Below are 12,007 nucleotides of genomic sequence, written 5' to 3'. Positions count from 1 at the left end.
GGTGCAAACAGACATGCCGTCACCACAGCGGCCATCAGACTATGGCATTTGTCTCTCTTCTCTTGACAATCGCCAGTCTCCTTTCTGACACCAGGACGCACCATGCTCTTGTCCAGCTCCAAGTGTATGTTCCCTGCTTAGATCAAAAAGAGTGGACAAGGGGCCAGCAGGTGGTACATGCTGACAGTCCCAAATCCTTGAAGGCAGATGTGCTCTTAACAAGCCCCAGGAGAACTCCTCTCATCACCCCACCTTGGATAAGATTTGGGAAGAAGGATAACAAAGCAAAATATTGTTAAGAACCATGCCCAGGTAGTGTTGACTGTAACTCCCTGCTGGTCTCTGCTTGGAAGGAAGGAATGTCACAGACGATTACCCAGCAGGTGAGTTCTGGAATGTTCACTATACAATCCTCTGGCTGGAAGGTGAGGTTGAGAGCCTCAGAGAGCAAGGGCAGTTCTGCCAGCCTTCTACCTCACCAGCTTCTGAGACGTTCGCCTCACGTGAGCATGGGAATCCCACAGGACGCAAGGTCCCGCAGCACCTTCCTTGGCTTTCCGATGCCCCTCTGTGCATGTTCTCCAGCCCTTCGAGTTTCCGTGTCAACGGGCGGTCCTTGTACTTACATGAGGGATGCTAGCGTGGCAGGGTCCTCCAGGGTCACACAACCTTAGGGAAGCCTCCCAAACCCCTGCTGTTTTTTAGGCATAGGATGTCTTCCTGTTTGAACCTTGCCCATGATTTTGAGGACCCTCAGGTCCCACCTCTGCAGGAGGCTCTGCCTGGATACCTCAGCCCATGTTCACCCCCCTTCCTGAACTCTCATGGTGCTGACCCCCTTCTCAGTGCCTGAAGTGGGGCTGTTCCATGTGTGGGCATGTGGCCTCCACAAGTATGGTCTAAGTTCCTAGAGATCAGGGGATGCCTTACAGCCTTTGATCCTCTTGGAAGCCTGTAACAATATTAGGTACTGAGGGCTGCTCATTAAGCATCTGGGTGAGAAATGAATAGCTGACTGAAGCTACTGAACTGGATGAGCTGGCAGGGAGTCCTCAGGCCCTCTGAACTGTCCAGAATGAAATCCCCAAAATGAGAGCTCCAGGAGGTTGGTCAGCTCGGGAGCCAAAACGCCAGGACAAACCTGCACGTCAGGCATCCTCTGTAGTACAAACAACAGGAAAAAGTCATCTGTGCTGTTTCTGGAACATGTCATGCTCAGAACCACCTGCATTTTAGTCCTAGCAGGAGAGAGAAGGCTAAGTGAGGACGTAGCAGGGTGTGCTAGGGGACCTCAGGAGAGGCCAAGCCCCCGAAGGCAGCCGTTGAGAGCAGCCATGGCGCCCAGAGCCAGTGCCTGAAAGGAGGGTGCCAGGGGGCGCCCATCCGTCCTTCTGCTTCCACCTGTTAACACTGGTGGTGCTGGAGGGAGGATGGGACTCCATCCTTTCTCAGGGCCTTCCCTGAGGACCATGGGGGAGATAGTCTTGCCTGTCCAGAAGCAAAAGTGACACTAGGTCCAGGAGAGCCCTTACTACTGGGAATCACACTCCCTTTCTTACTGGCAACTGACGAGTAGGTCAGTCAGTAGTCAGGAGGGGAGCCTCAGCCCTTGCTTCCCCACCTGAGACAGGCCAGCACCCTCCAGGGCCACAGAAGCGGGAGGCAGGGGGGCAGGTGGAAGGTTTTCCCTCCTGCTCTTCTGCTCAGAGATACACATACATATTCATTACATATATATATATATATATATATATATATATATATATATATATATATAGACACACACACACACACACACACACACACACACACACACACATATGTGTATATATATATACATATATATGTTTTGTTTTGTTTTGAATGGTGCTGTCCTTACCTGAGAGGTGTTTGGCCTGTTCCAATTGTCCCGCACCTTTCAGATCCGTCAGCCTCCCACTAGTCCCCAAGAGCGAGTGAAGGAGCAGGAACGTGTGCCAGCAGATGTAGCTCTACATGCAGAACAGCAGGTGTCTATTTTCTTATATTAAAATGACTCTGGTCTTTCTCTTTCTGTAACACTGTGTACAGGGAGAACTGTTCTAGTTTGGAGAGCTGCTTACCCATCTGAACGTGAGGCTGAGTTTCTCCCTTTCTGGCTCACCGATTTGGAAGGGTTTTCTCCTTCCTCCCTTGGTCAGAATCCATCCTTTGCCAAGTGAGCTGCAGGGTTTGGTTTTGACTCGGTTCTGCTATGTTGTGGTTTTCAGTGGTCCGTCCTCACTGGTCTACAACATGTGCCTCCTACTGCTGAGGTGGGGTAGTTGTGTCCCTCCGTGTGGACCAGGCACCCATGCCCCGCATGTGGGTGATCCAGGACCCTGTCTTTCCTTCTTGTCCTCAAGGATTTAAAACACACATCGACACTTCAAGTGTCCCTGCCCCAACCTCAGGTGGGGTGGTGAGGTCCCCTCACACAAGACTTGCACCTTCCTCAGAACCAAAATGACACAACTTGGCAGAGTGAGTGGAGAATGGGGGTGGGGCACTCCCTTCCAGAAGCCCCAGGCCCAGCCTTCAGACAGATGGAAGTCAAAAAGCAATGATGAGCTATGAATGAGCTATGAATGATGAGCATGTGCCTTTTTCTGCAGAGCCTGGCACAAGATGGGAGAGTCCCTGAATGAACAGGAGGTAGAGAGGCCAACTTATGCTGCCTGTGAGGGCAAATACAAATTCAAAATAGGAAGCTTAACTGTCCCTGTTGAAAATAAGAGATGTCTCCCTGCATCCCTTTTCTTAGAGCATTTACTTCAGACAATTTGTAAGTTCTTTCCTCCATCTCTTTGAAATGTATGTAAATCCTTTTCAAAATTTTTTATTAATGTTTATTTATTTTTGAGAGCGAGAGAGAGAGCGGGAACAGGGGAGGGGCAGAGAGAGAGAGGGAGACACAGAATCCAAAGCAGGCTCCAGGCTCTGAGCTGTCAGCACAAAGCCCGACACGGGGTTTGAACCCACGAGATCATGACCTGAGCAGACGCTTAACTGACTGAGCCACCCAGGTACCCTGTGAAATGTATGTAAATCCTTTTAAAAAGCTAAGGCTGTTGCCAGCTTTAGGACTCAGGAACGTCTTTCTCCATGATCTGGGACCAATCCCTTTGAAATGTCATCATCAAGGGAGACGGGACCTATCTCTCAGTCTCTGTAGGAGGGTAGGAGCCTAACTGGGCAGGTGCCTCCCTCCAAGTTGCAAAACCACCTCCTGTCATAAAGATCTGAGAAGTTTGTTTCTCTTTAGGTTAAAGCCAATTACCTAACAGATGGTGACCCCAATTACCAGGTAAATCTAGGATGAACCTTGAGTGACAAATGGTGCTGTTAAGTCCTCTAACTTGAGGACTGGTTATTATGTCGGTAATAGGTTGTGTGACTGCCTAGCCGTCTAAAAGAGTGAGATTCCTTCTTGTCTTTGCAATCTCTAGCCAATTGCCTATGATGCACATCACATTCTGGTTGAATGCTTATTCAGTAAGAAAACTGTTTTCTTGGGGTGCCCGGGTGGCTCAGTTGGTTAAGCATCTGACTTCTCAGGCCATGGTCTTGCAGTCCGTGAGTTCCAGCCCCGTGTCGGGCTCTGTGCTGACAGTTCAGAGCCTGGAGCCTGCTTCAGATTCTGTGTCTCCCTCTCTCTCTACCCCCTCCACCACTCGCATTCTGTCTGTCTCTCTCCAAAATAAACATTAAAAAAACCTTTTTTTAAAAAAGGAAACTGTTTTCTTTCTCTACTACCTTTGTGGAGAGGTTTTCTGGGTTGGCAGGAGATTTGATTTTAATTATATTTCCCCAACAGCTCCCATTGGTTTGGCTCTGTGAACTTCTGGTTGCACCCATGATGAGTACAATAACATTGGTAAGGGGTAATCAACCGGAATGCATGCTAGAAGGTTTCTAGAGGACACTTAATCAGGAACGAGGAACATGAGTTCAGTATGACCCATGGCATTCTCCTCTCACAAGATCATGGAAACCTGTGACTGCCTTCAACTTACTGAGAGAAGGATTTCCTGGTGTGGTGAGGCGTGACCCCTGCATCCCTTTCCCACACGGCTCGTAAAAGCAGCAGCTGAGGAAAAACAAAATAATTTTAGAAAGGAAAAAAAAAGCAGTCTTTCATTTTTACCTCATTGTCTTGATTTCCACTCCTCTGACACATTCACCCCCAAGGAAATTTGGCTATGTAGCTACAGAGCATAAGTATTTAAAACTTTTCCATGAAGAAATGGCATTGTTCTGCCTCAGATTTCAAGCTAGGACCTCATAATGAATCCTTCTCCCTCCCCTGACCCCCCTCCCCCCACCCCTGCCACAATTTGGAGCCTGGAAACATCCATGTGGATATTTTTGCAACCTACTTCAAGCACGAAATCACAAATCTAAACAAATTAATTCTCATAAAAGCATTTCCAATTCTTCAAATAAAAGGAGGCATCATGATTATAAATTATCTCCAGATTATGAACATTGACACTATGTCATTTTGCCATTTTTACCTACCTTTTTGAATTCCACAAACTTCATTAAATGTTAACCTAACCAGGAGGGAAAATATAAAGAATATAAAGAAATGTACATAAAGATTTTCAGGGTTACAAAAATTCTTCCATGAGAGAATCACTACCAAGATGGGGCTACAGCACCGCGCCCCCCCCCCCCAACTTTGCTCAAATCGGTATTGTCTAAATGCAGTCAAGTGCGCTGGCTTGGAGTCTGGCCATAAAGTCAGTCAGAACTGACTAGTACACCAGCTCTGTGCCTCACCAACTGCGTAACCTGGGGCAGATTTTTTAACCCGATGAAGTTCCAGCTGCCTCATCTACAGAATGGGAATGATAATAGGGGGTACCTCACAAAGTTCTTGTGAGAATTCAGTGTGGTAATGCGTCCATGTAGTCAACTCGCATCTCTTGAGCACCCACTATGTGCAAAGCACTGAACTATGTACAAGAGCTACAGGACGAAGGAGACACGTGGTCCCTGGCCTCTAACATGTAGTCTACCTTTCGATGTGGGACAATGAAGTCATGCTAAAATGCATATGAAACACAGAGTTCTGGGGGCCCAGACTTTTCTTGCAGATCCCTTCTGCCACCATTAGGATTTTCCAGACCCAGACTTGTTCTGGAGTAAAGAGGGTGTCACTGCTGGTGAGAGAGTGGCTGGGGGGTGGGGGAAGGAATGGGACTGAGGTCAAAAGACAGCAAGATAGCTCTTCTGAATTCTGAAACTCTGGACACTTAGCCTCCATCTGCCTTCTTACCACATCTACTAACATCTCTATTTCAGTGCTTCTCTTCTGCCCCTTCCTGGCCCAGAGCACTTTCACTATGAGCACTGGAAGCCTAGAATTAGTATCTCCTCCATGCACTTTATTTTTTTATTACTTGAGTATAGCTGACACACAATGCTACATTTTTTCAGGTGTACAACATAGTTATTGGACAAGTTTATGCATTATGCTTTGTTCACCACATTTAAATGCACCCTCCTCTTATAAAGGCTAGTAGGTTGAATGCATAGGAATGATTTCAGAAGACTGGAAATTGAATCCCACACTCAATTCCACTAGTCTTTGAAATTCTACGTTTACAGGTTCATCCTTTGGACTTAGTTTTTAAAAGAAAATTTACCAGGAGAAGGGCAGCAAGGATAGTTAGTTATCTGCACTTTAATGGGAATGAATTCTCAAGATCTTTGCAGGAGAGGTTTTGCTAAGAAAGCAAAGCTTAAAGTTGAGAACAGCTGAAAAACATAAGAAGTGCTCCCAGAAAGGAAAAAGCTGGAACTTCACAACTTTGCTTGAGGCCATGTGAATGTGGGCCACATGCCTCTCATTGTTCCCGCAGCAAGGACCTACTGTGTGCAGAAAGAAGGCCCCCGAGGGAAGGTCTGGGTGCGTGGGACTGCCACCTTCTCACCTTTTCTTACTTAGAAAAGATGGCCCTGAGCCCAGGAGTGAAGAGCTGACTGGTTAGCCTGGGAACATCCCTCTGGAATGGGGAGTGAGCAGGGGATTAACAATCTGGATTCTCCTTCCTCCCACCCTCCCATGCTCTCCATCAGAGGTTGGCCTCCCAGGGTGTAGAGCAGAGTAGACAAGGGTGGGGGATGGAAAATGGAAAATAAGTAGTCCAAATGCTTTTACTTCTGTCAGTAGAGTGTGCTAAAGTAAAAGAGACAAGTAGCCAGAAGCTAGCGTCATTCTTTAATTGGAAAAGCCACTTTTTCCTCAGTTGTATCCTGCACTTTGAGCAGGGCTTCTCCAAGTGCAGCCAACACCATGACCCAGGCGGAAGAACTGAAGCTCACAGAATTCCATGGGCCTGATCTTAGCTGGGGAGGGAGTTCATTCTTTTAAACCAGCATTCGAAACTCTTCAAGTAAGACATTCACAAAGATCCACCCTTCTACCACTTAGGGATAAGATTAAGTTCTCCAGGGATCAGATGATCCCTAGGAATCAAGAGTTCTGGGCTGCGGGGGTGAGAAGACCGCTGGTTGTTTTTGTTCTGACACAGCCGTGGGTCACAAGGTTCTTACACAAGCTTTGAGGTGGCCTGTCATGCCACGAGCCCTTCCTTCCCCTCAGCCAGTGGTGATGACTCAGATTTCAGAAGGGAGTTCAACCAGTAGATTCATCTTGGGGCACTTCTCAGCCATTTTCTAGATTAACATTAAGAGCTAGTTCCAGACCTGATTGAAAAGCCTGGACACTCACTCCCCAGGCTCTGCTTGAAACACTCCAGCGAATTCAGCCTAGAATATGATTAATATACTACCTGAAGGGGGTCATTAGCAGGGACAAAGAAAGAAAGCTGTGGAGACTTGCGGTTTAAGGTTTTGAAATACAACATACATGTAACTCTACTATCTGCCCAAACCTCATCAGCAGGAGGGCAAAGGGATTAAAAAAAAAGAAAAAAAAAAAAAAGGCCAAACCCCACAAGGACAAAGAAAACGGAAGAGAGGGTAGCAGGCTTGAGATAGCAATACTATTATGGAAGATGGAAAGTGATCTCATAGACCAGACAAAGTGGAAACCTAAGTTGGCTGGGCTTTGGGGTGTGTGTGTGTAGCTCAAAGGACTTCCTCTGTGCTAAGCTCTAGTCTAAGTGTTGAAGGTGCATTAAGTCATATAATCCCCCAACAATGCTAGAATTTGTGCCCTGATTTTGGAGGTGAAGCACAGACCGGTTAGATAACTTGCCCAGGTCACACAGCAGAAGCTGCAGAGGTGTGGCCCAGAGACCACGCTCTATAGCCTCACAGTGATTAGCAAGTGATTAGCTGCACCAAACCCCAAGCGATCTCCAGACCTGAAATACCAGGGAGGTTCAAAATGGGGCTGAAAACGGAATTGCTGGGAAGCCCATATACCGAGACAGACCCTCAGACTCCTTCACTATTTTACTCACGCCAGGCAACTGTCCCTGTGCTCCCTGGTAGGATGCTGTTGGTTTATTTTCTGGAGGCATTACCCAGTTGAGGATGGTGTGAGACACCTATGAAAACAGGAGAATTCAGTGAAAGATTGTGAATTGACTGGTGAGACTGCGCAGATCCCTTCCCCATTTAATTCCCGTGTGCTGGCAGTGAGGTTTACATACCCCAGGCAGGGACTGGGGGCTCTGTAGGAGTTCTAGACAGAACTAGAGAGAAGGAACATGACATTGACATTTGAAGGTCCTCTGATGAAACAGTGGGCTCACCAAATGATGGGCCCTGCCCATAGACCCAGGGTTCGCACAAGCTTCTAGCAGCTTTTTGGTATCTTCTTCTTTTTTTTCCACCTCCATTTTTATTATGGAAAAAGGTGAACAATTTCCAAATATAATGAACACCCATATACCTACCTCTTAAGTTCTACAATAGTTAGCATCTTAACATATTTGCTTTATCTTTATTTTTTTTAATAAATGTTTATTCATGTTTGAGAGAGAGAGAGAGCATGAGCAGTGGATGGGGCAGAGAGAGACAGGGAGAGAGAGAATCCCAAGCAGGCTCCACGACACCAGTGCAGAGCCCGATGCAGGGCTTGAACTCATGAACCATGAGATCATGACCTGAGCTGAAGTCAGACACTTAAGTGACTGAGCCACCCAAGTGCCCCTTTGCTTTATCTGTATCTTTAGGTAGAAGTGTGTACATACGTTGTTTCTCTGAACCATTTGAAAATGAGCTGCAGACATTATGATATTTCACCCCTGCATATTTCAGTATAAGGACATCATCATACATAATTAAAATCCACACATAATCCATGGTCAGGCTTAAGAAAATTTAAAATAATTCCCTAATATATTCTAATATTCAATCCATATTCAAATTTCCCCCATCGTTCCTAGAATGTCATTGCATTTGGTTATTATGTCTCTTTATTCTCCTTCCTAGAACAGTCCTCTTCCTTTTATTTGCCCCACAGTGTTACCTTTTTTGAAGGGACCAGGCCACTTAACTGAAGGAGGGTCCTGATTGTTTCCTTGTGGTATCATTTAACTTGTCCCTGTATCTCTTGTAAATCCTGTCAACTGGAATTTAGATCTAAAGGCCTGAATACATTTAGATAAGGTGTTTTTGGCAAGTCCTATAGGTGAAGCTTTCTACCTCATATTGCATCCCATCAGGAGATAACATCTGCATATCTTACTAGTGGTGAAGCCAAGTTTGGTGAAGGCAGGGACTGCTAGATCTGTCCACTGTAAAGCCACACTTTGCCCTTCACGAGGGCCATGGATAATGCCTGGCACAGTGTGGATGTCCTGGGCAAGGCATTACTCAAATGAAAACAGACAATAAAGGTTGACAGAACTTGTGACAAAGAGCCTCCAACATGAAAGAGAGAGAGAAACAAAAGTAACTCAGGAAAAAGAGATCACTGCAGGAAACAAAAGAAAACTTCCCACAAACAATAAATATCCTTAGAAATAGTAGGGGCACCTGGGTGGCTCAGTTGGTTAAGTGACTGACTCTTGATTTCAGCTCAGTTCATGATCTCACAGTTCATGAGATTGAGCCCTGCGTAAGGCTCCACACTGACAGTGCGGAGCCTGTTTGGGATTCTCTCTGTCCCTCTCCCTCTGTCCCTCCCCCGATCACACTCTCTCTTTCTCTCTCTCTTAAAAATAAGATGAACTTAAAAATATATATGTCCTTGGAAATAAGAAAAGATATCACACCCATGAGGCAAGATTGCTATAAAAAACATTTAGATAACAAGAAAGAGTTCTTGGAATCTACATGGAAAAATCTAACACAAAGTTGGAAGATGAAGTAGAAATAAAAATCCCCTAAAAAATAGAATAAAATATAAGGGATATAGAACAGGAAATTAAAACATAAGAACACTAGAGAACTAGTCCAAAAGTTTGGCATCAGAATAATGGGTATGCCAGAAATACAAAAAAGTGAAGGGGATGAATTATCAGATAAATAAAACATGAACATTTCCCAGAACATAGGAATTTCTACCTTGAAAGGGTCTATAGAGGGCCCAATACAAATACATTTTATAAAGATAAATACAAAAACTTAATACTGGGAAATTTCAGAACATCCTAAAAGAGAAAAACAGGTCACATACAACAGATCAAGAATCAGAATAGCATTAAACTTCTTTTTAAAACAATTTTTTTTAATGCTTATTTTAAAAAAATTTTTTTGTATTTATTTCTGAGACAGAGAGAGAAAGAGAGAGCATGAGTGGGGGAGGGGCAGAGAGAGAGGGAGACAGAATTAGAAGCAGGCTCCAGGCTCAGAGCTGTCAGCACAGAGCCCAACACGGGGCTCGAACTCACATGAGATCATGACTTGAGCTGAAGTCAGTCGCTCAACTGACTGAGCCACCCAGGTGCCCAATGCTTATTTTTTTTGAGAGAGAGAGAGAGACATAGTGAGAGTGGGGGAGGGGTAGAGAGAGAAGGAGACACAGAATCCAGAGCAGGCTCCAGGTTCTGAGCTGTCAGCACAGAGCCCGACTCGGGGATTGAACCCACAAACCATGAGATCATGACCTAAGCCAAAGTCAGATGCTTAACCAACTGAGCCACCCCAGTGCCCCAGAATAGCATTAAACTTCTTAATAACTCTACTGAAGTCTTAAAGAATCATGGAGCAAGGCCTTCAAAGTTCTGAGAGCAATTAAATTAATTAATTAAAATGTGTATTTATTCATTTTGAGAGACAGAGATAGGGAGAGGGGCAGAGAAAGGGGAGAGAGTCAGATGCTTAACTGACTAAGCCACTCAGATGCCCGAGAGCAATTTTAGCAATGAAACTGGATTATACCCCTTAGAATAAAATAAATATCTATGATTCCATGCTGATGTGAAGAATAAATGGATGACTAAATAAATGGAAGAGAAGGGACAGCTCTACCTTACAAAAATTCCATTAACAAATGTAAAAGGAGGAAAACAGAAAATTACCATTAAGAACATTACAGTAATAATTGTTGTAGGCAAGATTCATCAATTGAGGCTAAAATTAGTGCGTGAAAGGTTGAAGATAAACAGGATATCTGCATAGTTTTAAAGTATATTCACCAGAGGTTCCTCAAAAAATTAAAAAAGAACCACCATATGATCCAGTAATCACATTATCGAGTATTTACTCAAAGAATATGAAAACACTAATTTGAAAGGATATAGGCACCCCTATGTTTATCGCAGCATTGTTTACAATAGCCAAATTAATGGAAGCAGTCCAAGTGTTCATCAAAAAATGAATGGATAAAGAAGAGGTGGTGGAATATCATTCAGAGAAATGAATGAAATCTTGCCATTTGCAACAACATGGAAGGAGCTAGAGAGTATAATGCTAAGTGAAATAAGTCAGTCAGAGAAAGACAAATACCATATAATTTCACTCATATGTGGAATTTAAGAAACAAAACAAATGAACAAAATGGAAAACAGAGAGATAAACCAAAAAGACAGACTCTTAACTGTAAAGAACAGACAGATGGTTACAAGGTGGGGGAGGAGGATGGGTGAAAGAGGTGATGTGGATTAAGAAGTGCACTTGTGATGAGCACCGGGTCATGTAACGAAATGCTGAATCACCATATTGTACACCTGAAACTAACGTAGCATTGTATGCTAACTATAATGAAATTAAAGTAAAATAATAATAAAAAAAAACTATGCCCACCACTATATTTATTAATTATGAAAAGAAAAATCTCCACTTACAGTGGAGAAAACTGGACCAAGCCATATAGCCAAGTGGTCAATATTAACATCGTCAGTAATAAGTTATACCACCTTCACACACCCCTGATCGGATACACTAAGAAGGGCATTCTTGCAAAAAAATTTCTTGCCAAAATTCCGTCACCTCAGTCTAATTATGAGAAATCAGAAAAATATAAATTGTGGGCTGTTCTACCAAATAACTGACCACTATTCTTCAAAACTGTTAAGATCATGAAAGACAAAGTAAAACTAAGGAACTGTTCCAGATTGGAAGAGACTAAGTAGACTCCACAACTAGATGTAATGTGGGATCCTAGAATGGACCCTGGAAAAATAAAATGACATTATTGGGAAAACTGATGAAATCCATAGTCTGTAATTCACTTAATACTAGTGTATCCAAATTAATGTCTTCGTTTTTATCATTGTACCATGGCTATGTTAGATGTTAGCATGAGGGGAAGCTCGGTAAAGGCATTACATAGAATGTTAATGTTTTTGCAACATTTCTGAAAGTCTAAAATTAAATTCAAAATAAAAAGTAAGAAAAGAGACATTCTGAGGGAAAATTACTGCCAACCTAGAATGTTATACCTAAGCAAACTATCAATCAATCATGCAGATGGAATAATGACATTTTCAGACAAGTAAGGTCTCATGAACCTTTTGTCAGGAGGTTATGAGTAGTTGTGCTCCCTCAAGAGGATAGACCAAAATGAAGACACAGGATGCAGGTAGCATGGAATTCAACACTAGAGGGTAGCAAAGGAGTT

At 43.9% G+C, this 12,007-nt stretch overlaps 1 long non-coding RNA gene across 2 annotated transcripts in view; it reads right to left on the bottom strand.

Moving 5' to 3' along the window:
* Positions 1-6,931, bottom strand: part of LOC125933756 (uncharacterized) — a 32,049-nt gene extending 25,118 nt beyond the window's left edge. The window contains exons 1-2 of one of the 2 annotated variants that reach the window (XR_007461092.1): positions 4,540-6,931; positions 1,880-4,108 (exon numbers count right to left, since the gene is read on the bottom strand). This is a non-coding gene — a long non-coding RNA (uncharacterized LOC125933756). Of the gene's footprint in view, positions 1-1,879; positions 4,311-4,539 lie in introns of those variants that run through there. The other variant, XR_007461091.1, reaches the window with a different exon arrangement.
* Between the last annotated feature and the right edge of the window lie 5,076 nt (positions 6,932-12,007).

This window comes from Panthera uncia, assembly GCF_023721935.1.
Source record: "Panthera uncia isolate 11264 chromosome A1 unlocalized genomic scaffold, Puncia_PCG_1.0 HiC_scaffold_16, whole genome shotgun sequence".
Lineage (NCBI taxonomy): Eukaryota > Metazoa > Chordata > Mammalia > Carnivora > Felidae > Panthera > Panthera uncia.
The sequence above is the reverse complement of the archived record's forward strand: the minus strand, read 5'-3'. Positions and strand labels throughout refer to the sequence as shown.